At 37.7% G+C, this 23,318-nt stretch overlaps 1 protein-coding gene across 1 annotated transcript in view; it reads right to left on the bottom strand.

Annotated features, from left to right (window-relative positions):
• LOC148439554 (uncharacterized) overlaps window positions 1–23,318 on the bottom strand; it is a 262,816-nt gene that overhangs the window by 7,832 nt on the left and 231,666 nt on the right. The window lies entirely within an intron of this gene.

Raw genomic sequence — 23,318 nt, 5'->3', positions numbered from 1 at the left:
CGGGTTAGCAGTGGTAATAGTCGAGGCCCCCAGGTGGTGTGTAGGGAGAGCGGTTGCCATGCTCTTACCTTCCCACGCGCGCGCACCGTCTCCTCTCCTTCCTGGACGTTACTCGCGAGATGATGACGTCATTGTCATTATCTCACGAGTCTTCTAGCAGGCGGCTGCGGGCGGCTCACCAATCACTGCTGTACTGCTTCTCCTTGCCGGGCCCGCCCTCAGCGCGGTTAAAACCTATAGAGTGGCTGGCGCATAACTACAGATTGTTTAGGGGGCCCGTCCACACCAGATTAAATAAACTTTAAGTTTGCTTGCACTCGGGCGCCCCCAGGCCGCGGGCCCCATAGCAACTGCACCCCCTGCACCCTCTGTAGTTGCGCCAATGCTTTTGGACTAGTAAGAAGTAATAAAACATCATTAGCAATTAATAGGGTCCTTGTGTTGTATATTGTTTATCATAGGACCTGTTATGAATTGTGATTGACGTATACTCTCTGCAAGAGGCTCTATTGATAAAACAAAAATAAGTGGTGACAGGGGACACCCTTGTCTTGTCCCATTAGTAATTGGAAACTTAGATGAGATAAAACCATTACATTATATGTGGGCTTCAGGTGCCGAGTATAAGGCAGTAATTGCATCTAAGAATCTACTGACAATACCAACATTTTCAAGCACTCCTTTCATATTCTCCCAATTTTGCCTATCAAAGGCTTTTTCTGCGTCTAAAGATAGTACTATTATGGTTTTTCTTTATGGAAATATTTAAACAATTTACTATCATCTTAGCATATATTTTAGTATCATATTTAGTAATGCAATAGGTCTATAGTTTTGAGGTCTTGTTGGATCGTTACCTAATTTTAATATCGTCACAAGGTGAGCCTCTAACATCTCTGACAGGAAACTTCCCAAAGTATTGCCAAATTCAAACACCTGAAGTAGTATTGGGGCCAACTCTTCTTGAAAATCAATAAAAAAAATATTAATAAACCCGTCCGGTCCTGGTGCTTTATCTCGTTATAGGGTCCTAATGGTCTTTTTTTACTTCTTGTACTTACCATTTATTATTAAGTATATTTAGTAGTTGTTCATTTAATTTTGGTAAATTTATTTTGGATAGAAACTTTTCTATATCTTCCTTAACAGGTTGGACAACCTATGAGTCATTTCTTAAATTATACAGATGTTTATAATATTCAGCAAATACGTTGGATATATCCAGGGGATTCGCTAATTTAGTGCCTAGTGTATTATGAAGAGCTCGGACTGAATATCTCTCTCTCTTTCCTCTAAGTTTTCTTGCTAAGAGACGTGCGGCTTTATTTCACTCTATATAATACATCTGTTTAATTTTAGCTATACTATTATTAATATGTTTTAAAGTATATTTTTCTAAATGTTGCCTTATTTTAATCTTCTAGTTAGAGTACCATCCGTGGGGTTAATTTTATGTTGCTTCTCTAACTCTTCCAACTGACTCTCTAGCTCTTTCTGAAGTCTTGATTTCTGTCTTTTAAATTTTAATACAATTTGTATTTGAGACCCTCTTAAAACTGCCTTAAATGCGCACATAAAATTAATGGGATTTAAGTCAGTAGGAGAATTAGGTTTTTAAAAATCCATTAATGAGTCTCTAACCAACTGCTTGGTTTCTGTCGTAGTAAGTAGAGAGCTTGGAAATCTCTAGGCTCTACAGCCATGGGCAAAAGTTTTGAGAATGACACAAGTATTGGTTGTCACAAAGTTTGCTGCTTCAGTGTTTTTAGACCTTTTGTCAGATGTTACTATGGTATACTGAGGTAACATTACAGCATGACATAAGTGTCAGATGTTACTATGGTATACTGAGGTAACATTACAGCATGACATAAGTGTCAGATGTTACTATGGTATACTGAGGTAACATTACAGCATTACATAAGTGTCAGATGTTACTATGGTATACTGAGGTAACATTACAGCATTACATAAGTGTCAGATGTTACTATGGTATACTGAGGTAACATTACAGCATGACATAAGTGTCAGATGTTACTATGGTATACTGAGGTAACATTACAGCATGACATAAGTGTCAGATGTTACTATGGTATACTGAGGTAACATTACAGCATTACATAAGTGTCAGATGTTACTATGGTATACTGAGGTAACATTACAGCATTACATAAGTGTCAGATGTTACTATGGTATACTGAGGTAACATTACAGCATTACATAAGTGTCAGAGGCTTGTATTGACAATAACATTAAGTTTATGCAGAGAGTGAATATTTGCAGTGTTGACCCTTCTTTTTCAAGACCTCTGCAATTCGCCCTGACAGCTGTCACTCACCTTCTGGGTCACATACTGACTGATGGCCGCCCATTCTCGCCTAATCAGTGCTTGGAGTTTGTCAGAATTTGTGGGTTTTTGTCCACCCACCACCTGAGGATTAACCACAAGTTCTCAATAGGATTAAAGTTTGGGGAGTTTCCTGGCCATGGACCCAAAATTTCAATGCTTTGTTCCTTGAGCCACTTAGTTATCACTCATGCCTTATGGCAAAGTGCTCCATCAAGCTGGAAAAGGCATTGTTTATCACTAAACTATTAGTAGTGTAGTGGACTGAGTTATGTATATTGTTACACATAGGAATATTAGTAGTGTAGTGGACTGAGTTATGTATAGTTATTGTTACACATAGGAATATTAGTAGTGTAGTGGACTGAGTTATGTATATATATTGTTACACATAGGAATATTAGTAGTGTAGTGGACTGAGTTACTGTATGTATAGTTACTGTTACACATAGGAATATTAGTAGTGTAGTGGACTGAGTTACTGTATGTATAGTTATTGTTACACATAGGAATATTAGTAGTGTAGTGGACTGAGTTATGTATAGTTATTGTTACACATAGGAATATTAGTAGTGTAGTGGACTGAGTTATGTATAGTTATTGTTACACATAGGAATATTAGTAGTGTAGTGGAATGAGTTATGTATAGTTATTGTTACACATAGGAATATTATTAGTGTAGTGGACTGAGTTATGTATAGTTATTGTTACCCATAGGAATATTAGTAGTGTAGTGGAATGAGTTATGTATAGTTATTGTTACACATAGGAATATTAGTAGTGTAGTGGACTACTGTATGTATAGTTATTGTTACACATAGGAATATTAGTAGTGTAGTGGACTGAGTTATGTATATTGTTACACATAGGAATATTAGTAGTGTAGTGGACTGAGTTATGTATAGTTATTGTTACACATAGGAATATTAGTAGTGTAGTGGACTGAGTTATGTATATATATATTGTTACACATAGGAATATTAGTAGTGTAGTGGACTGAGTTACTGTATGTATAGTTACTGTTACACATAGGAATATTAGTAGTGTAGTGGACTGAGTTACTGTATGTATAGTTATTGTTACACATAGGAATATTAGTAGTGTAGTGGACTGAGTTATGTATAGTTACTGTTACACATAGGAATATTAGTAGTGTAATGGACTGAGTTATGTATAGTTATTGTTACACATAGGAATATTAGTAGTGTAGTGGACTGAGTTATGTATAGTTATTGTTACACATAGGAATATTAGTAGTGTAGTGGACTGAGTTATGTATAGTTATTGTTACACATAGGAATATTAGTAGTGTAGTGGACTGAGTTACTGTATGTATAGTTACTGTTACACATAGGAATATTAGTAGTGTAGTGGACTGAGTTACTGTATGTATAGTTATTGTTACACATAGGAATATTAGTAGTGTAGTGGACTGAGTTATGTATAGTTATTGTTACACATAGGAATATTAGTAGTGTAGTGGACTGAGTTATGTATAGTTATTGTTACACATAGGAATATTAGTAGTGTAGTGGAATGAGTTATGTATAGTTATTGTTACACATAGGTATATTAGTAGTGTAGTGGACTACTGTATGTATAGTTATTGTTACACATAGGAATATTAGTAATGTAGCGGACTGAGTTATGTATATTGTTACACATAGGAATATTAGTAGTGTAGCGAACTGAGTTATGTATATATATTGTTACACATAGGAATATTAGTAGTGTAGTGGACTGAGTTACTGTATGTATAGTTACTGTTACACATAGGAATATTAGTAGTGTAGTGGACTGAGTTATGTATGTATAGTTATTGTTACACATAGGAATATTATTAGTGTAGTGGACTGAGTTATGTATAGTTATTGTTACCCATAGGAATATTAGTAGTGTAGTGGAATGAGTTATGTATAGTTATTGTTACACATAGGAATATTAGTAGTGTAGTGGACTACTGTATGTATAGTTATTGTTACACATAGGAATATTAGTAGTGTAGTGGACTGAGTTATGTATATTGTTACACATAGGAATATTAGTAGTGTAGTGGACTGAGTTATGTATATATATTGTTACACATAGGAATATTAGTAGTGTAGTGGACTGAGTTACTGTATGTATAGTTACTGTTACACATAGGAATATTAGTAGTGTAGTGGACTGAGTTATGTATATTGTTACACATAGGAATATTAGTAGTGTAGTGGACTGAGTTATGTATAGTTATTGTTACACATAGGAATATTAGTAGTGTAGTGGACTGAGTTACTGTATGTATAGTTATTGTTACACATAGGAATATTATTAGTGTAGTGGACTGAGTTATGTATAGTTATTGTTACACATAGGAATATTAGTAGTGTAGTGGACTGAGTTATGTATAGTTATTGTTACACATAGGAATATTAGTAGTGTAGTGGACTGAGTTACTGTATATATATTGTTACACATAGGAATATTAGTAGTGTAGTGGAATGAGTTATGTATAGTTATTGTTACACATAGGAATATTAGTAGTGTAGTGGAATGAGTTATGTATAGTTATTGTTACACATAGGAATATTATTAGTGTAGTGGACTGAGTTATGTATAGTTATTGTTACACATAGGAATATTAGTAGTGTAGTGGAATGAGTTATGTATAGTTATTGTTACACATAGGAATATTAGTGGTGTAATGGACTGAGTTACTGTATGTATATTTATTGTTACACATAGGAATATTAGTAGTGTAGTGGACTGAGTTATGTATAGTTATTGTTACACATAGGAATATTAGTAGTGTAGTGGACTGAGTTATGTATATATATTGTTACACATAGGAATATTAGTAGTGTAGTGGACTGAGTTACTGTATGTATAGTTATTGTTACACATAGGAATATTAGTAGTGTAGTGGACTGAGTTACTGTATAGTTATTGTTACACATAGGAATATTAGTAGTGTAGTGGACTGAGTTACTGTATGTATAGTTATTGTTACACATAGGAATATTAGTAGTGTAGTGGACTGAGTTATGTATATTTATTGTTACACATAGGAATATTAGTAGTGTAGTGGACTGAGTTACTGTATGTATAGTTATTGTTACACATAGGAATATTAGTAGTGTAGTGGACTGAGTTATGTATAGTTATTGTTACACATAGGAATATTAGTAGTGTAGTGGACTGAGTTACTGTATGTATAGTTATTGTTACACATAGGAATATTAGTAGTGTAGTGGACTGAGTTATGTATAGTTATTGTTACACATAGGAATATTAGTAGTGTAGTGGACTGAGTTACTGTATGTATAGTTATTGTTACACATAGGAATATTAGTAGTGTAGTGGACTGAGTTACTGTATGTATAGTTATTGTTACACATAGGAATATTAGTAGTGTAGTGGACTGAGTTACTGTATGTATAGTTACTGTTACACATAGGAATATTAGTAGTGTAGTGGACTGAGTTACTGTATGTATAGTTATTGTTACACATAGGAATATTAGTAGTGTAGTGGACTGAGTTACTGTATAGTTATTGTTACACATAGGAATATTAGTAGTGTAGTGGACTGAGTTACTGTATGTATAGTTATTGTTACACATAGGAATATTATTAGTGTAGTGGAATGAGTTATGTATAGTTATTGTTACACATAGGAATATTAGTAGTGTAGTGGACTACTGTATGTATAGTTATTGTTACACATAGGAATATTAGTAGTGTAATGGACTGAGTTATGTATAGTTATTGTTACACATAGGAATATTAGTAGTGTAGTGGACTGAGTTATGTATATTTATTGTTACACATAGGAATATTAGTAGTGTAGTGGACTGAGTTACTGTATAGTTACTGTTACACATAGGAATATTAGTAGTGTAGTGGACTGAGTTATGTATAGTTATTGTTACACATAGGAATATTAGTAGTGTAGTGGACTGAGTTATGTATATTTATTGTATGTATAGTCATTGTTACACATAGGAATATTAGTAGTGTAGTGGACTGAGTTACTGTATGTATAGTTATTGTTACACATAGGAATATTAGTAGTGTAGTGGACTGAGTTACTGTATGTATAGTTATTGTTACACATAGGAATATTAGTAGTGTAGTGGACTAAGTTATGTATAGTTATTGTTACACATAGGAATATTAGTAGTGTAGTGGACTAAGTTATGTATAGTTATTGTTACACATAGGAATATTAGTAGTGTAATGGACTGAGTTATGTATAGTTATTGTTACACATAGGAATATTAGTAGTGTAGTGGACTGAGTTATGTATATTTATTGTTACACATAGGAATATTAGTAGTGTAGTGGACTGAGTTACTGTATGTATAGTTACTGTTACACATAGGAATATTAGTAGTGTAGTGGACTGAGTTATGTATAGTTATTGTTACACATAGGAATATTAGTAGTGTAGTGGACTGAGTTACTGTATAGTTACTGTTACACATAGGAATATTAGTAGTGTAGTGGACTGAGTTATGTATAGTTATTGTTACACATAGGAATATTAGTAGTGTAGTGGACTGAGTTATGTATATTTATTGTATGTATAGTCATTGTTACACATAGGAATATTAGTAGTGTAGTGGACTGAGTTACTGTATGTATAGTTATTGTTACACATAGGAATATTAGTAGTGTAGTGGACTGAGTTACTGTATGTATAGTTATTGTTACACATAGGAATATTAGTAGTGTAGTGGACTAAGTTATGTATAGTTATTGTTACACATAGGAATATTAGTAGTGTAGTGGACTAAGTTATGTATAGTTATTGTTACACATAGGAATATTAGTAGTGTAATGGACTGAGTTATGTATAGTTATTGTTACACATAGGAATATTAGTAGTGTAGTGGACTGAGTTATGTATATTTATTGTTACACATAGGAATATTAGTAGTGTAGTGGACTGAGTTACTGTATGTATAGTTACTGTTACACATAGGAATATTAGTAGTGTAGTGGACTGAGTTATGTATAGTTATTGTTACACATAGGAATATTAGTAGTGTAGTGGACTGAGTCATGTATAGTTACTGTTACACATAGGAATATTAGTAGTGTAGTGGACTGAGTTATGTATAGTTATTGTTGCACATAGGAATATTAGTAGTGTAGTGGACTGAGTTATGTATATTTATTGTATGTATAGTCATTGTTACACATAGGAATATTAGTAGTGTAGTGGACTGAGTTACTGTATGTATAGTTATTGTTACACATAGGAATATTAGTAGTGTAGTGGACTGAGTTACTGTATGTATAGTTATTGTTACACATAGGAATATTAGTAGTGTAGTGGACTGAGTTACTGTATGTATAGTTATTGTTACACATAGGAATATTAGTAGTGTAGTGGACTGAGTTATGTATAGTTATTGTTACACATAGGAATATTAGTAGTGTAGTGGACTGAGTTACTGTATGTATAGTTATTGTTACACATAGGAATATTAGTAGTGTAGTGGACTGAGTTACTGTATGTATAGTTATTGTTACACATAGGAATATTAGTAGTATAGTGGACTGAGTTACTGTATGTATAGTTATTGTTACACATAGGAATATTAGTAGTGTAGTGGACTGAGTTACTGTATGTATAGTTACTGTTACACATAGGAATATTAGTAGTGTAGTGGACTAATTTATGTATAGTTATTGTTACACATAGGAATATTAGTAGTGTAGTGGACTGAGTTACTGTATGTATAGTTATTGTTACACATAGGAATATTAGTAGTGTAGTGGACTGAGTTACTGTATGTATAGTTATTGTTACACATAGGAATATTAGTAGTGTAGTGGACTGAGTTATGTATAGTTATTGTTACACATAGGAATATTAGTAGTGTAGTGGACTGAGTTATGTATATTTAATGTTACACATAGGAATATTAGTAGTGTAGTGGACTGAGTTACTGTATGTATAGTTACTGTTACACATAGGAATATTAGTAGTGTAGTGGACTAATTTATGTATAGTTATTGTTACACATAGGAATATTAGTAGTGTAGTGGACTGAGTTACTGTATGTATAGTTATTGTTACACATAGGAATATTAGTAGTGTAGTGGACTGAGTTACTGTATGTATAGTTATTGTTACACATAGGAATATTAGTAGTGTAGTGGACTGAGTTATGTATAGTTATTGTTACACATAGGAATATTAGTAGTGTAGTGGACTGAGTTACTGTATGTATAGTTACTGTTACACATAGGAATATTAGTAGTGTAGTGGACTGAGTTACTGTATGTATAGTTACTGTTACACATAGGAATATTAGTAGTGTAGTGGACTGAGTTACTGTATGTATAGTTATTGTTACACATAGGAATATTAGTAGTGTAGTGGACTGAGTTACTGTATGTATAGTTATTGTTACACATAGGAATATTAGTAGTGTAGTGGACTGAGTTACTGTATAGTTATTGTTACACATAGGAATATTAGTAGTGTAGTGGACTGAGTTACTGTATGTATAGTTATTGTTACACATAGGAATATTATTAGTGTAGTGGAATGAGTTATGTATAGTTATTGTTACACATAGGAATATTAGTAGTGTAGTGGACTACTGTATGTATAGTTATTGTTACACATAGGAATATTAGTAGTGTAGTGGACTGAGTTATGTATAGTTATTGTTACACATAGGAATATTAGTAGTGTAGTGGACTAAGTTATGTATATTTAATGTTACACATAGGAATATTAGTAGTGTAGTGGACTGAGTTATGTATATTTAATGTTACACATAGGAATATTAGTAGTGTAGTGGACTGAGTTATGTATAGTTATTGTTACACATAGGAATATTAGTAGTGTAGTGGACTGAGTTATGTATAGTTATTGTTACACATAGGAATATTAGTAGTGTAGTGGACTAAGTTATGTATATTTAATGTTACACATAGGAATATTAGTAGTGTAGTGGACTGAGTTATGTATAGTTATTGTTACACATAGGAATATTAGTAGTGTAGTGGACTGAGTTATGTATAGTTATTGTTACACATAGGAATATTAGTAGTGTAGTGGACTGAGTTATGTATAGTTATTGTTACACATAGGAATATTAGTAGTGTAGTGGACTGAGTTATGTATAGTTATTGTTACACATAGGAATATTAGTAGTGTAGTGGACTGAGTTACTGTATGTATAGTTATTGTTACACATAGGAATATTAGTAGTGTAGTGGACTGAGTTACTGTATGTATAGTTATTGTTACACATAGGAATATTAGTAGTGTAGTGGACTGAGTTACTGTATGTATAGTTATTGTTACACATAGGAATATTAGTAGTGTAGTGGACTGAGTTATGTATAGTTATTGTTGCACATAGGAATATTAGTAGTGTAGTGGACTGAGTTATGTATATTTTATGTTACACATAGGAATATTAGTAGTGTAGTGGACTGAGTTATGTATATTTTATGTTACACATAGGAATATTAGTAGTGTAGTGGACTGAGTTATGTATAGTTATTGTTACACATAGGAATATTAGTAGTGTACTGGACTGAGTTACTGTATGTATAGTTATTGTTACACATAGGAATATTAGTAGTGTAGTGTACTAAGTTATGTATAGTCATTGTTACACATAGGAATATTAGTAGTGTAGTGGACTGAGTTACTGTATGTATAGTTATTGTTACACATAGGAATATTAGTAGTGTAGTGGACTGAGTTACTGTATGTATAGTTACTGTTACACATAGGAATATTAGTAGTGTAGTGGACTGAGTTATGTATATTTAATGTTACACATAGGAATATTAGTAGTGTAGTGGACTGAGTTATGTATAGTTATTGTTACACATAGGAATATTAGTAGTGTAGTGGACTGAGTTATGTATAGTGATTGTTACACATAGGAATATTAGTAGTGTAGTGGACTAAGTTATGTATATTTAATGTTACACATAGGAATATTAGTAGTGTAGTGGACTGAGTTATGTATAGTTATTGTTACACATAGGAATATAAGTAGTGTAGTGGACTGAGTTATGTATAGTTATTGTTACACATAGGAATATTAGTAGTGTAGTGGACTGAGTTATGTATATTTATTGTATGTATAGTCATTGTTACACATAGGAATATTAGTAGTGTAGTGGACTGAGTTACTGTATGTATAGTTCTTGTTACACATAGGAATATTAGTAGTGTAGTGGACTGAGTTACTGTATGTATAGTTACTGTTACACATAGGAATATTAGTAGTGTAGTGGACTGAGTTATGTATAGTTATTGTTACACATAGGAATATTAGTAGTGTAGTGGACTGTTATGTATAGTTATTGTTACACATAGGAATATTAGTAGTGTAGTGGACTGAGTTATGTATAGTTATTGTTACACATAGGAATATTAGTAGTGTAGTGGACTAAGTTATGTATATTTAATGTTACACATAGGAATATTAGTAGTGTAGTGGACTGAGTTATGTATATTTAATGTTACACATAGGAATATTAGTAGTGTAGTGGACTGAGTTATGTATAGTTATTGTTACACATAGGAATATTAGTAGTGTAGTGGACTGAGTTATGTATAGTTATTGTTACACATAGGAATATTAGTAGTGTAGTGGACTGAATTATGTATAGTTATTGTTACACATAGGAATATTAGTAGTGTAGTGGACTGAGTTACTGTATGTATAGTTATTGTTACACATAGGAATATTAGTAGTGTAGTGGACTGAGTTACTGTATGTATAGTTATTGTTACACATAGGAATATTAGTAGTGTAGTGGACTGAGTTATGTATAGTTATTGTTACACATAGGAATATTAGTAGTGTAGTGGACTGAGTTATGTATAGTTATTGTTACACATAGGAATATTAGTAGTGTAGTGGACTGAGTTATGTATAGTTATTGTTACACATAGGAATATTAGTAGTGTAGTGGACTGAGTTATGTATAGTTATTGTTACACATAGGAATATTAGTAGTGTAGTGGACTGAGTTATGTATAGTTATTGTTACACATAGGAATATTAGTAGTGTAGTGGACTGAGTTACTGTATGTATAGTTATTGTTACACATAGGAATATTAGTAGTGTAGTGGACTGAGTTATGTATAGTTATTGTTACACATAGGAATATTAGTAGTGTAGTGGACTGAGTTATGTATAGTTATTGTTACACATAGGAATATTAGTAGTGTAGTGGACTGAGTTATGTATAGTTATTGTTACACATAGGAATATTAGTAGTGTAGTGGACTAAGGCCCTCATTCAGAGCCGCTCGTTAGCGGCAGTACGCTCGTTCCGAGAGATGTTTGCACATCTACGCATGCATACGGTTTTTAGTACGCATGCGCGAACCAGTCAGTGCGGCCGAAAATCGTTTGTACGCTATATAGCGAGTGCCTGCTATTTTGAGTGACAGAATGAGGCGTATGTGGGTGGTAACAGGGGAAGGTGCTTGAAAATGGGGAGTGGAGATCCGAACGCAGGCGTGCTTAAAGGTCAAAACGGGCGTTTTATGGGTGTGTATATTTAAAACAGCAGCGTCAGTGACCACGTCACAGGGTTATTTTAGAGCCAGAACTGCTCGCAAATTTGTGGTAGCAAACACCAACCACAGGAATAGCGAGCAGTTCATACACTGGTCGATGTACTCGATTAATCTAATAAATAGCGGACATGACGTATGGTGCGAGCGGCCAGGGGGCGTTTTTAACAAATAAACGAGCGTATGTTTTGCTCGCTCGTTCAGACTTAGAGGTGTGAACAGACTGCAATGTGCGTACGGTTCATTTGAATAGCCACCCCTTGTTTTTAAACGAACGACCGCAAATAGCGAACGGCTCTGAATCAGGCCCTAAGTTATGTATATATATTGTTACACATAGGAATATTAGTAGTGTAGTGGACTGAGTTACTGTATGTATAGTTACTGTTACACATAGGAATATTAGTAGTGTAGTGGACTGAGTTATGTATAGTTATTGTTACACATAGGAATATTAGTAGTGTAGTGGACTGAGTTACTGTATGTATAGTTATTGTTACACATAGGAATATTAGTAGTGTAGTGGACTGAGTTATGTATAGTTATTGTTACCCATAGGAATATTAGTAGTGTAATGGACTGAGTTATGTATAGTTATTGTTACACATAGGAATATTAGTAGTGTAGTGGACTGAGTTACTGTATGTATTGTTATTTTTACACATAGGAATATTAGTAGTGTAGTGGACTGAGTTATGTATAGTTATTGTTACACATAGGAATATTAGTAGTGTAGTGGACTGAGTTACTGTATGTATAGTTATTGTTACACATAGGAATATTAGTAGTGTAGTGGACTGAGTTATGTATAGTTATTGTTACACATAGGAATATTAGTAGTGTAGTGGACTGAGTTATGTATAGTTATTGTTACACATAGGAATATTAGTAGTGTAGTGGACTGAGTTATGTATATATATTGTTACACATAGGAATATTAGTAGTGTAGTGGACTGAGTTACTGTATGTATAGTTATTGTTACACATAGGAATATTAGTAGTGTAGTGGACTGAGTTATGTATAGTTATTGTTACACATAGGAATATTAGTAGTGTAGTGGACTGAGTTATGTATAGTTATTGTTACACATAGGAATATTAGTAGTGTAGTGGACTGAGTTATGTATATATATTGTTACACATAGGAATATTAGTAGTGTAGTGGACTGAGTTACTGTATGTATAGTTATTGTTACACATAGGAATATTAGTAGTGTAGTGGACTGAGTTACTGTATGTATAGTTATTGTTACACATAGGAATATTAGTAGTGTAGGGGACTGAGTTACTGTATGTATAGTTACTGTTACACATAGGAATATTAGTAGTGTAGTGGACTAAGTTATGTATAGTTATTGTTACACATAGGAATATTAGTAGTGTAGTGGACTGAGTTACTGTATGTATAGTTACTGTTACACATAGGAATATTAGTAGTGTAGTGGACTAAGTTATGTATAGTTATTGTTACACATAGGAATATTAGTAGTGTAGTGGACTGAGTTATGTATAGTTATTGTTACACATAGGAATATTATTAGTGTAGTGGACTGAGTTATGTATAGTTATTGTTACACATAGGAATATTAGTAGTGTAGTGGACTGAGTTACTGTATGTATAGTTACTGTTACACATAGGAATATTAGTAGTGTAGTGGACTGAGTTATGTATAGTTATTGTTACACATAGGAATATTAGTAGTGTAGTGGACTGAGTTATGTATAGTTATTGTTACACATAGGAATATTAGTAGTGTAGTGGACTGAGTTATGTATAGTTATTGTTACACATAGGAATATTAGTAGTGTAGTGGACTGAGTTATGTATAGTTACTGTTACACATAGGAATATTAGTAGTGTAGTGGACTGAGTTACTGTATGTATAGTTATTGTTACACATAGGAATATTAGTAGTGTAGTGGACTGAGTTACTGTATGTATAGTTATTGTTACACATAGGAATATTAGTAGTGTAGTGGACTGAGTTAGTGTATGTATAGTTATTGTTACACATAGGAATATTAGTAGTGTAGTGGACTGAGTTACTGTATGTATAGTTACTGTTACACATAGGAATATTAATAGTGTAGTGGACTGAGTTACTGTATGTATAGTTATTGTTACACATAGGAATATTAGTAGTGTAGTGGACTAAGTTATGTATAGTCATTGTTACACATAGGAATATTAGTAGTGTAGTGGACTGAGTTACTGTATGTATAGTTATTGTTACACATAGGAATATTAGTAGTGTAGTGGACTGAGTTACTGTATGTATAGTTATTGTTACACATAGGAATATTAGTAGTGTAGTGGACTGAGTTACTGTATGTATAGTTACTGTTACACATAGGAATATTAGTAGTGTAGTGGACTAAGTTATGTATAGTTATTGTTACACATAGGAATATTAGTAGTGTAGTGGACTGAGTTACTGTATGTATAGTTATTGTTACACATAGGAATATTAGTAGTGTAGTGGACTGAGTTATGTATATTTAATATTACACATAGGAATATTAGTAGTGTAGTGGACTGAGTTATGTATATTTTATGTTACACATAGGAATATTAGTAGTGTAGTGGACTGAGTTATGTATATTTTATGTTACACATAGGAATATTAGTAGTGTAGTGGACTGAGTTATGTATAGTTATTGTTACACATAGGAATATTAGTAGTGTAGTGGACTGAGTTACTGTATGTATAGTTATTGTTACACATAGGAATATTAGTAGTGTAGTGGACTAAGTTATGTATAGTCATTGTTACACATAGGAATATTAGTAGTGTAGTGGACTGAGTTACTGTATGTATAGTTATTGTTACACATAGGAATATTAGTAGTGTAGTGGACTGAGTTACTGTATGTATAGTTACTGTTACACATAGGAATATTAGTAGTGTAGTGGACTGAGTTATGTATAGTTACTGTTACACATAGGAATATTAGTAGTGTAGTGGACTGAGTTATGTATAGTTATTGTTACACATAGGAATATTAGTAGTGTAGAGGACTGAGTTACTGTATGTATAGTTATTGTTACACATAGGAATATTAGTAGTGTAGTGGACTGAGTTACTGTATGTATAGTTACTGTTACACATAGGAATATTAGTAGTGTAGTGGACTGAGTTATGTATAGTTACTGTTACACATAGGAATATTAGTAGTGTAGTGGACTGAGTTATGTATAGTTATTGTTACACATAGGAATATTAGTAGTGTAGTGGAATGAGTTATGTATATTTAATGTTACACATAGGAATATTAGTAGTGTAGTGGACTGAGTTATGTATAGTTATTGTTACACATAGGAATATTAGTAGTGTAGTGGACTGAGTTATGTATATTTAATGTTACACATAGGAATATTAGTAGTGTAGTGGACTGAGTTATGTATAGTTATTGTTACACATAGGAATATTAGTAGTGTAGTGGACTGAGTTATGTATATTTAATGTTACACATAGGAATATTAGTAGTGTAGTGGACTGAGTTACTGTATGTATAGTTACTGTTACACATAGGAATATTAGTAGTGTAGTGGACTAAGTTATGTATAGTTATTGTTACACATAGGAATATTAGTAGTGTAGTGGACTGAGTTATGTATAGTTATTGTTACACATAGGAATATTAGTAGTGTAGTGGACTGAGTTACTGTATGTATAGTTACACATAGGAATATTAGTAGTGTAGTGGACTGAGTTATGTATAGTTATTGTTACACATAGGAATATTAGTAGTGTAGTGGACTAAGTTATGTATAGTTATTGTTACACATAGGAATATTAGTAGTGTAGTGGACTGAGTTATGTATATTTAATGTTACACATAGGAATATTAGTAGTGTAGTGGACTGAGTTATGTATATTTAATGTTACACATAGGAATATTAGTAGTGTAGTGGACTGAGTTATGTATATTTTATCTTACCATGGTTTTATGTAAAATGTTGCAGAATTGGATCAGGCATTTCGCTCTGATTGTTGAATAACATTTATGGAACTGAGTTACTGTGAATAACAGTTGTTTTCCCTTGTGTAAGTGGTTCCTGGTTCTAAGAGAGTTCTTACTTAATAAAAAGAATATAATTGTACTTTACTGTGCTGGGATTGGGGACCCCCTGCGTCTCTGCTGTAACGAGGAAAGGGAGAAATATCCCAGAAGAGTATTACATATTTATACTTTGTCACCTCTTGTATGGAGCTGCAAGCACCTTGTGTAGCGTTTAACAAATAAAATATAATACTAGTGAAATAGGGGAACAGCGGCTGCACGTACATCTCTCAGGAAACGTATCTGCGTCCCACCAAGTACAAGAGCTCATAATGGCCAACAGTACAGAAAAGACAGAGAACTCTGGTATAGTACCAACCAGTGTGGGGCTGTATCCCTCAGGGGTGTCAGGCCTGCCCTTAGGAAATGTAGCTCAGATTTGATAGCACTAAGGCTACATCATGCCCAGTATATGTATGTGTGTGAGCATTCAGGTGCTTGTAGTACTACAATCACCAGCATATTTGTGGTTATCCTGAGTACACTGGGACTTGTAGAGTACCACAGAGAAAATCTTTATAAAACTGTTATTATAAATACATATTCCTCCAGAGAAACCCTCATTCTCCAGGTTACTACAGACCTACAGTAAGTACTGGGCTCTGGGGCCCCTCTCGGTCTATGCATCACATTTATACAGTGGGGTATCCCCACACTCTGAGCCAGGTGATGGAGAGTCCCCAGGAATACACAGTGTGATATGGTGACAGCAGTGGTCTCCCCAGGCTGGTGTTTGTGGGTGCACCACCCGGCACTTTGGGAGCCTCCAAGTGGGGACAGTATCTGGGAGCTGTATAAAAAGGACCAGATCCTACAGACTTTGCAGCTTTTCATAATCAGACAACTGGGCCCCTAATAAGAGGAGAATTAATATATAAAACTGTTATTTCAAGTGTAAATCTGTCACAGCTTGGCGTGCACCTGGACCCGGAGTGGAGTCGGATGGCGAGTGAGGGTTCGTTTGCTGGTGCTTGAAAGCAGCGGCCTTAGGGGGGTATGACTCATGAAGAAATGGTTTACATAAAGGGGTGAGACAGGCTGGGAGACACTGGCGGCACTCGGAGTACCGGGGTTGGCTGGGTAAACAACGGGTAGCCGGTGTCAGGAGACAGGTAGTAACAGGAGCAGAACCGCACCAAGGCTGAGAGGTGAATCTGCAAGAACACACTGGAGCAATGGCACTTTAAGGAGCAAGGGAGCACAGAGAACTAGCTCACAGCATACGCAGTGATAGACGTTGCACTGGCAACTAAAGAGCCTCTTGACAGCCCTTTAGTACCCTCAGGTAGTGCAGGATTGGCTGCTAGCCTCCCTAGCCCAGGCTGTTACCTGATTGGCCCAAATCAACATGTGACCCAAATCCAAGATGGCCGCGCCCAGTGGTCAGTGTGCAGAAGCACTGTCAGACTCAACCTCTCTCACCTTCCTCCAGATGGAAGCCCTTAGTCTGCGGAGGCTCACAGTACCCAGCGCTGCTCTCCAGGTCTCTGCACCCCCGCCGGAGATGCCATGCCAGAGCGCCCGGATTAGTAAGGGCCGCGATCTCGGCAGCCTGTCAGCCCTGATCGTGACAGTACCCCCTCCTTTAGGGGTGGCCTCTGGACACTTCTTGGGTTTACCAGGATTTTCAGAGTGAAACTTAAGCACCAAGCGAGGAGCATGGACATCCTCAGCTTTGACCCAACAACGCTCTTCAGGACCATAACCTTTCCAATCCAGCAAATATTGAAGCTGACCATAACGAAAACGGGAGTCCAGGATTTGTTTGAACTCAAACTCTACACCCCTCTCAGTTAGGACTTTGGGAGAGCATGGCAGGACTTTGCAAAAGCGATTCAGGATGAGAGGATTCAGCAGGGAGATATGGAAGGAGTTTGGTATTTTGTGATAGGACGGGAGTTTCAATTTGTAGGTCACTGGTTTGATCACTTGAGTGATTGGGAAATGGACCGATGAAGCGGGGAGCAAACTTCATGAACGGGACCTTAAGGCGAAGATTACGAGTAGACAGCCACACTAAATCACCCGTTTTTAGGTTGGGCACCGCTCTCCTTTTTTTGTTAGCTGCTAATTTATATCGAACAGAGGCTTTTTGTAAGGCGGAATGAACCCGAGTCCAAATCTAAGAGAATTTCTGTAGTGTGGAGGTTACCGCTGGTACATCGAAGACTGGCAATTCTTGAAACTCTGGTACTCTGGGATGCAGACCAAAAACTACAAAAAATGGGGTTTGCCCCGTAGAAGAATGATAAGAGCTGTTATGGGCAAATTCGGCCCAGGGCAGAGTGTCTGCCCAGTTGTCTTGTGATGAAGACATGTGGATCCACAGAAACGTCTCGAGGTCCTGATTGACACTCTCTGTAGATCCATTAGACTGAGGGTGATAAACAAAAATTTTCAACAGCTTAATTTGGAAGACAGAACACAGAGCTCTCCAAAATCTTGCTACAAACTGCACCCCTCTATCGGAAACAATTTCAATTGGGAGTCCATGGAGACGGAAGATATTGTCGACGTACAGCTGGGCCAACCCTGGAGCAGATGGCAATTTCTTGAGGGGAAAGTAATGAACCATTTTGGAGAAACGATTCACCACAACCCAGATGGTGGTAAACCCGTTGGAAACGGGTAGGTCCGTTACAAAGTCCATGGATAGGTGTGTCCAAGGATGGGTTGATATCGACAGGGGTAGCAATGTGCCGGCAGGAGCTTGTCTGGATGTTTTATGCTGAGTGCACTGTGGAAAGGAGGAAATAAAAGCTTCAATTTCAGATTTCATAGCAGGCCACCAATATGAACGTTGCAGGAATTCCAAAGTCTTGCATATGCCCGGGTGTCCGGCGAAACGAGAAGTATGTTCAAAAACTTCAAAAGCTGTGTGCGCATATCTGGGGTCACAAAGGTTTTCCCAGGAGGGGGTTGAATGCAAGTGACAGCAAATACTCTGGAGTCCAGAACTGGAGTCTCCTTATGACCTTCGGAAGATGCATCGGAGAGAGAACGAGAGAGAGCATCTGCTTTTTGATTCAGTGAGCCTGGGCGAAAAGTCAAAGTAAAATTGAAACGGGAGAAGAATATTGCCCACCGGGCCAGACAAGAACTGAGGCACTGGATATTCTTTAGATATAGGAGGTTCCAATGATCCATATAAACGGTGATGGGAAACGTGGCACCTTCGAGAAGATAACGCCACTCTTCAAAGGCTAACTTCACAGCCAACAATTCCTGCTCTCCAATGGGATAATTCCTTTCCGCTAGGGAAAATTTCTTTGAGAAGAACCCGCAAGGATGAAACTTGTTATCCTCAAGTTTCTGGTATAGTACTGCCCCTACTGCTTTGGAAGAGGCATCCACTTCTAGAAAAAATGGGTAATTAATGTTAGGTTGTCTCAGTACAGGAGCGGAAATGAAGGCTTGTTTTAAAAGTTGAAAGGCGGTTTCGGCCTCGGGAGGCCACTGAGATGGGTTTGCCCCCTTGCGAGTCAGAGCGGAAATGGGTGCCATGAGGGTGGAGAATCCTTTGATGAATCTTCGATAATAGTTAGCGAAGCCTAGAAATCTTTGTACCGCCTTCAAAGAATTCGGACGAGACCAGTCCAAGATTGCCTGTACTTTCTGGAGATCCATTTCAAGCCTGGAACCTGAGACGATGTAACCTAGAAAGGGAACCAAGGAAACTTCGAACACACATTTTTCAGCTTTACAATACAGGTGGTTATTTCGTAAACGAGTAAGCACTTCCTTGACTTGGGACCGATGATTGTCAATATTGGAGGAGAATATCAGAATATCGTAAACCACTACAGAAATATATAATAAGTCCCGGAAGATCTCATTCACGAAGTTCTGAAAAACAGCAGGGGCGTTACAGAGGCCAAAGGGCATTACAAGATATTCAAAATGACCGTCCCGGGTATTGAATGCTGTTTTCCACTCGTCTCCGGCTCGTATCCTAATGAGATTATAGGCCCCTCTTAAATCCAGTTTGGTAAAAATAGTAGCACCTTTTACTCGATCGAAAGGTTCGCTAATGAGGGGTATCGGGTAGCGGTTTTTGAGAGTTATGTCATTTAAGCCCCTATAATCGATGCAAGGGCGCAGACCTCCATCCTTCTTTGACACAAAAAAGAATCCTGCCCCTGCCGGTGAGGAGGAAGGTCGAATTAACCCTTTTTGCAGGTTCACCTGGATGTACGCTGACATGGCCTTGGTCTCGGGCAGGGAGAGTGGGTAAGTACGACCACGTGGAGGAGTTTTGCCAGGGATCAACTCAATGGAACAATCCCACTCCCGATGAGGAGGCAGAATATCGGCCCCGGTTTTGCAGAAGACGTCAGAGAAGGAGCTGTACTGGCAGGGAATTGGAGAAGTGGTTGCAATGTGAATTTCTTTGACGGGCTTGATTTGAGGAAGGCAGGACGCTCGACAAGTTTCTCCCCAGGACAAGATTTGCATGGTACCCCAGTCAATATTGGGAGAATGCTTGCGTAACCAGGGATATCCAAGGATGACTTCATGGGAGGCTTTGGGAATCACCAAGAATTGGAAGAGCCCCAACACGAACTGGCACAGGTAGAGTACGTAGAGAGACGACTCCGTTGCTAATCTGGGTGCCATCCACTGCAGATAGGGTGACGGTATGGTCGAGAGAAGAGACAGGAATCCGAAATCTCTGGACAAGTTCGGCGGTGATTAAATTTTCGGCGGCCCCTGAATCAAGGAGAGAAAGAACAACTTTAGAACCATGGGAAATCTCTAAAGTAATGGTCAAGGTAGATTCAGTTTTTGTCGGAGACAAGGACATCACTCCCAACCTGGTGTCTCCGGCACAGGTTAGGATCGGGAGTTTCCCGGACGAAGTGGACAGGCCACGACCAGATGACCGGTTGTGCACAGGTACATGCACAGGTTCTCCCGTCGGTGCCTTTGCCGCTCCTCTACCGTGAGGCGAGCCCGATTAATCTGCATGGGTTCATCTCCCACAGGTTCAGATAGAGGGGTGGTCGGAGTAATGGTTGGCCTGAACCTAAAGCGATCTCCCCTATTTTTCTCACTCTGCCGTTCTCGGTACTGCAGGTCCACTTTATTACAGAGAGATCTAAGCTCGTTGAGGGTAGCCGGCAGATCTCGAGTGGCGAGGTCATCCTTTAAACGATCTGACAACCCACTCCAGAAGGTGGAAATCAGGGCCTCCTCATTCCACTTTAGCTCCGAGGCCAGTGTTTGAAATTGGATGATGTACTGGCTGACCGGTCGATTCCCTTGGCGAAGTCGCAGGATCTCCGCTGCAGCTGAGGTTATTCTCCCGGGCTCGTCTAAGATCCTTCGGAAGGATGTGTGAAATTCGGAGTAGTTTTCTAATAAGGGGTCAGACCTCTCCCAGAGGGGCGAAACCAAATCTAGGGCAGAACCGGACAGCAGAGACACAATATATGCCACATTGGATTTAGGAGATGGAAAGTTCGGAGGCTGTAATGTGAAGTGGACGTCACACTGGTTAAGAAACCTTCGGCATAATTTGGGGTTCCTGTCAAATTTATTGGAAGTAGGAAGGTGCAGATGGGATGGTGCAGACGGAACAGGAACGACTGGAGCTGCTGGCTGGCTTGTGGCAGCAGGCATATTAACGGTAACCAGGGAGGCTTGTAATGTGTCCTGTCGACGAGACATTTCCTGCAGGAACTGAGCCATTTGTCGCTGTGTCGCCTCTAAACCCTCCAGGTGACTGGCGATACCCTGGAGCAGGTGGGCCCTCAAATCCTGTCCACTAGCCGAATCCATTTGGCCAGTGCAAACTGTCACGGCTTGGCGTGCACCTGGACCCGGAGTGGAGTCGGATGGCGAGTGAGGGTTCGTTTGCTGGTACTTGAAAGCAGGAATGGTTTACACGAAGGGGTGAGACAGGCTGGAAGACACTGGCGGCACTCGGAGAACCGGGGTTGGCTGGGTAAACAACGGGTAGCCGGTGTCAGGAGACAGGTAGTAACAGGAGCAGAACCGCACCAAGGCTGAGAGGTGAATCTGCAGGAACACACAGGAGCAATGGCACTTTTAAGGAGCAAGGGTGCACAGAGAACTAGCTCACAGCATACGCAGTGATAGACGTTGCACTGGCAACTAAAGAGCCTCTTGACAGCCCTTTAGTACCCTCAGGTAGTGCAGGATTGGCTGCTAGCCTCCCTAGCCCAGGCTGTTACCTGATTGGCCCAAATCAACATGTGACCCAAATCCAAGATGGCCGTGCCCAGTGGTCAGTGTGCAGAAGCACTGTCAGACTCAACCTCTCTCACCTTTCTCCAGATGGAAGCCCTTAGTTTGAGGAGGCTCACAGTACCCAGCGCTGCTCTCCAGGTCCCTGCACCCCCGCCAGAGACGCCATGCCAGTGCGCCAGAAGCGGTAAGGACCGCGATCTCAGCAGCCTGTCAGCCCTGATCGTGACAAAATCATTATAAGGTCAGGGTTTAAATAATTTTATTATTGCTATTATTAAGGCCCCACCCGGCTACTTCTTGATGCTACTGACCAGCGAAGCTACACCAGTGAGTAAGGTATGAACACGATGCATGTTACTTAATATATACAGCTGCCGCCACATTAGTGTACCGGCAGCTCGTTATATTCTGCTACATGCATAGTTTTTATGAACGCATATTTTTGGCATAAATTGCATTTTAGCGCGTGAGAACAGCCGTACTAATTATCCATTATCTAAGGCTTCATTCTCACCTATTTCCATATCTAGTAAACACAAGTTCTCAATCAGACACGGAGCCCTAGGTTTTATTTTCCATGTTCCCGATATGAGAATACAATGAATTGCACGTTGTTACTAATCCAAAGATACAAACACAGTAAATCACTGATAGATCTATTTAGGGCAAGTTATACAGAGACAGTTTTCTCTCCTATTCCAACTAATTCAGCTGTTAGACGCCATCCGTGGTGGCTCTAGAGGCGGGGCTGCAGCTCAGTCTAAAATTCAATAAGGGAGCTACACCAACTGCCACCCTAAACACTGCCAAACATCGCCGGCCGGGATTACCTGGCAGTTGGTGTGGCCCCTATTTGAATTTTGAACTGCACTGCAGCCCCCCCCTCTGGAGCCGCCACTGGACGCTATCATTTCCCATTCAATGGAAACCCTTATTAGTAGGAATGATGGAAAATTCTGCTGACCTCTAGTGGTCGGACGAAGATGCTGCAATCTCAGACAATCACTGCAGCAGGCTCCATATTAAAATAGTAACATAACATGTGTCTCCATTAATAGAAATGAAGCAAAGATGACACATATACAGAATACTACCCTATTTCTTAACTAACACCGTGAAACCAATTGCAACATTTAA

The sequence above is a fragment of the Taudactylus pleione genome, unplaced genomic scaffold (genome assembly GCF_031769625.1).
Source record: "Taudactylus pleione unplaced genomic scaffold, aTauple2 ptg001711l, whole genome shotgun sequence".
NCBI classification, from domain to species: Eukaryota; Metazoa; Chordata; class Amphibia; order Anura; family Myobatrachidae; genus Taudactylus; species Taudactylus pleione.
The sequence above is the reverse complement of the archived record's forward strand: the minus strand, read 5'-3'. Positions and strand labels throughout refer to the sequence as shown.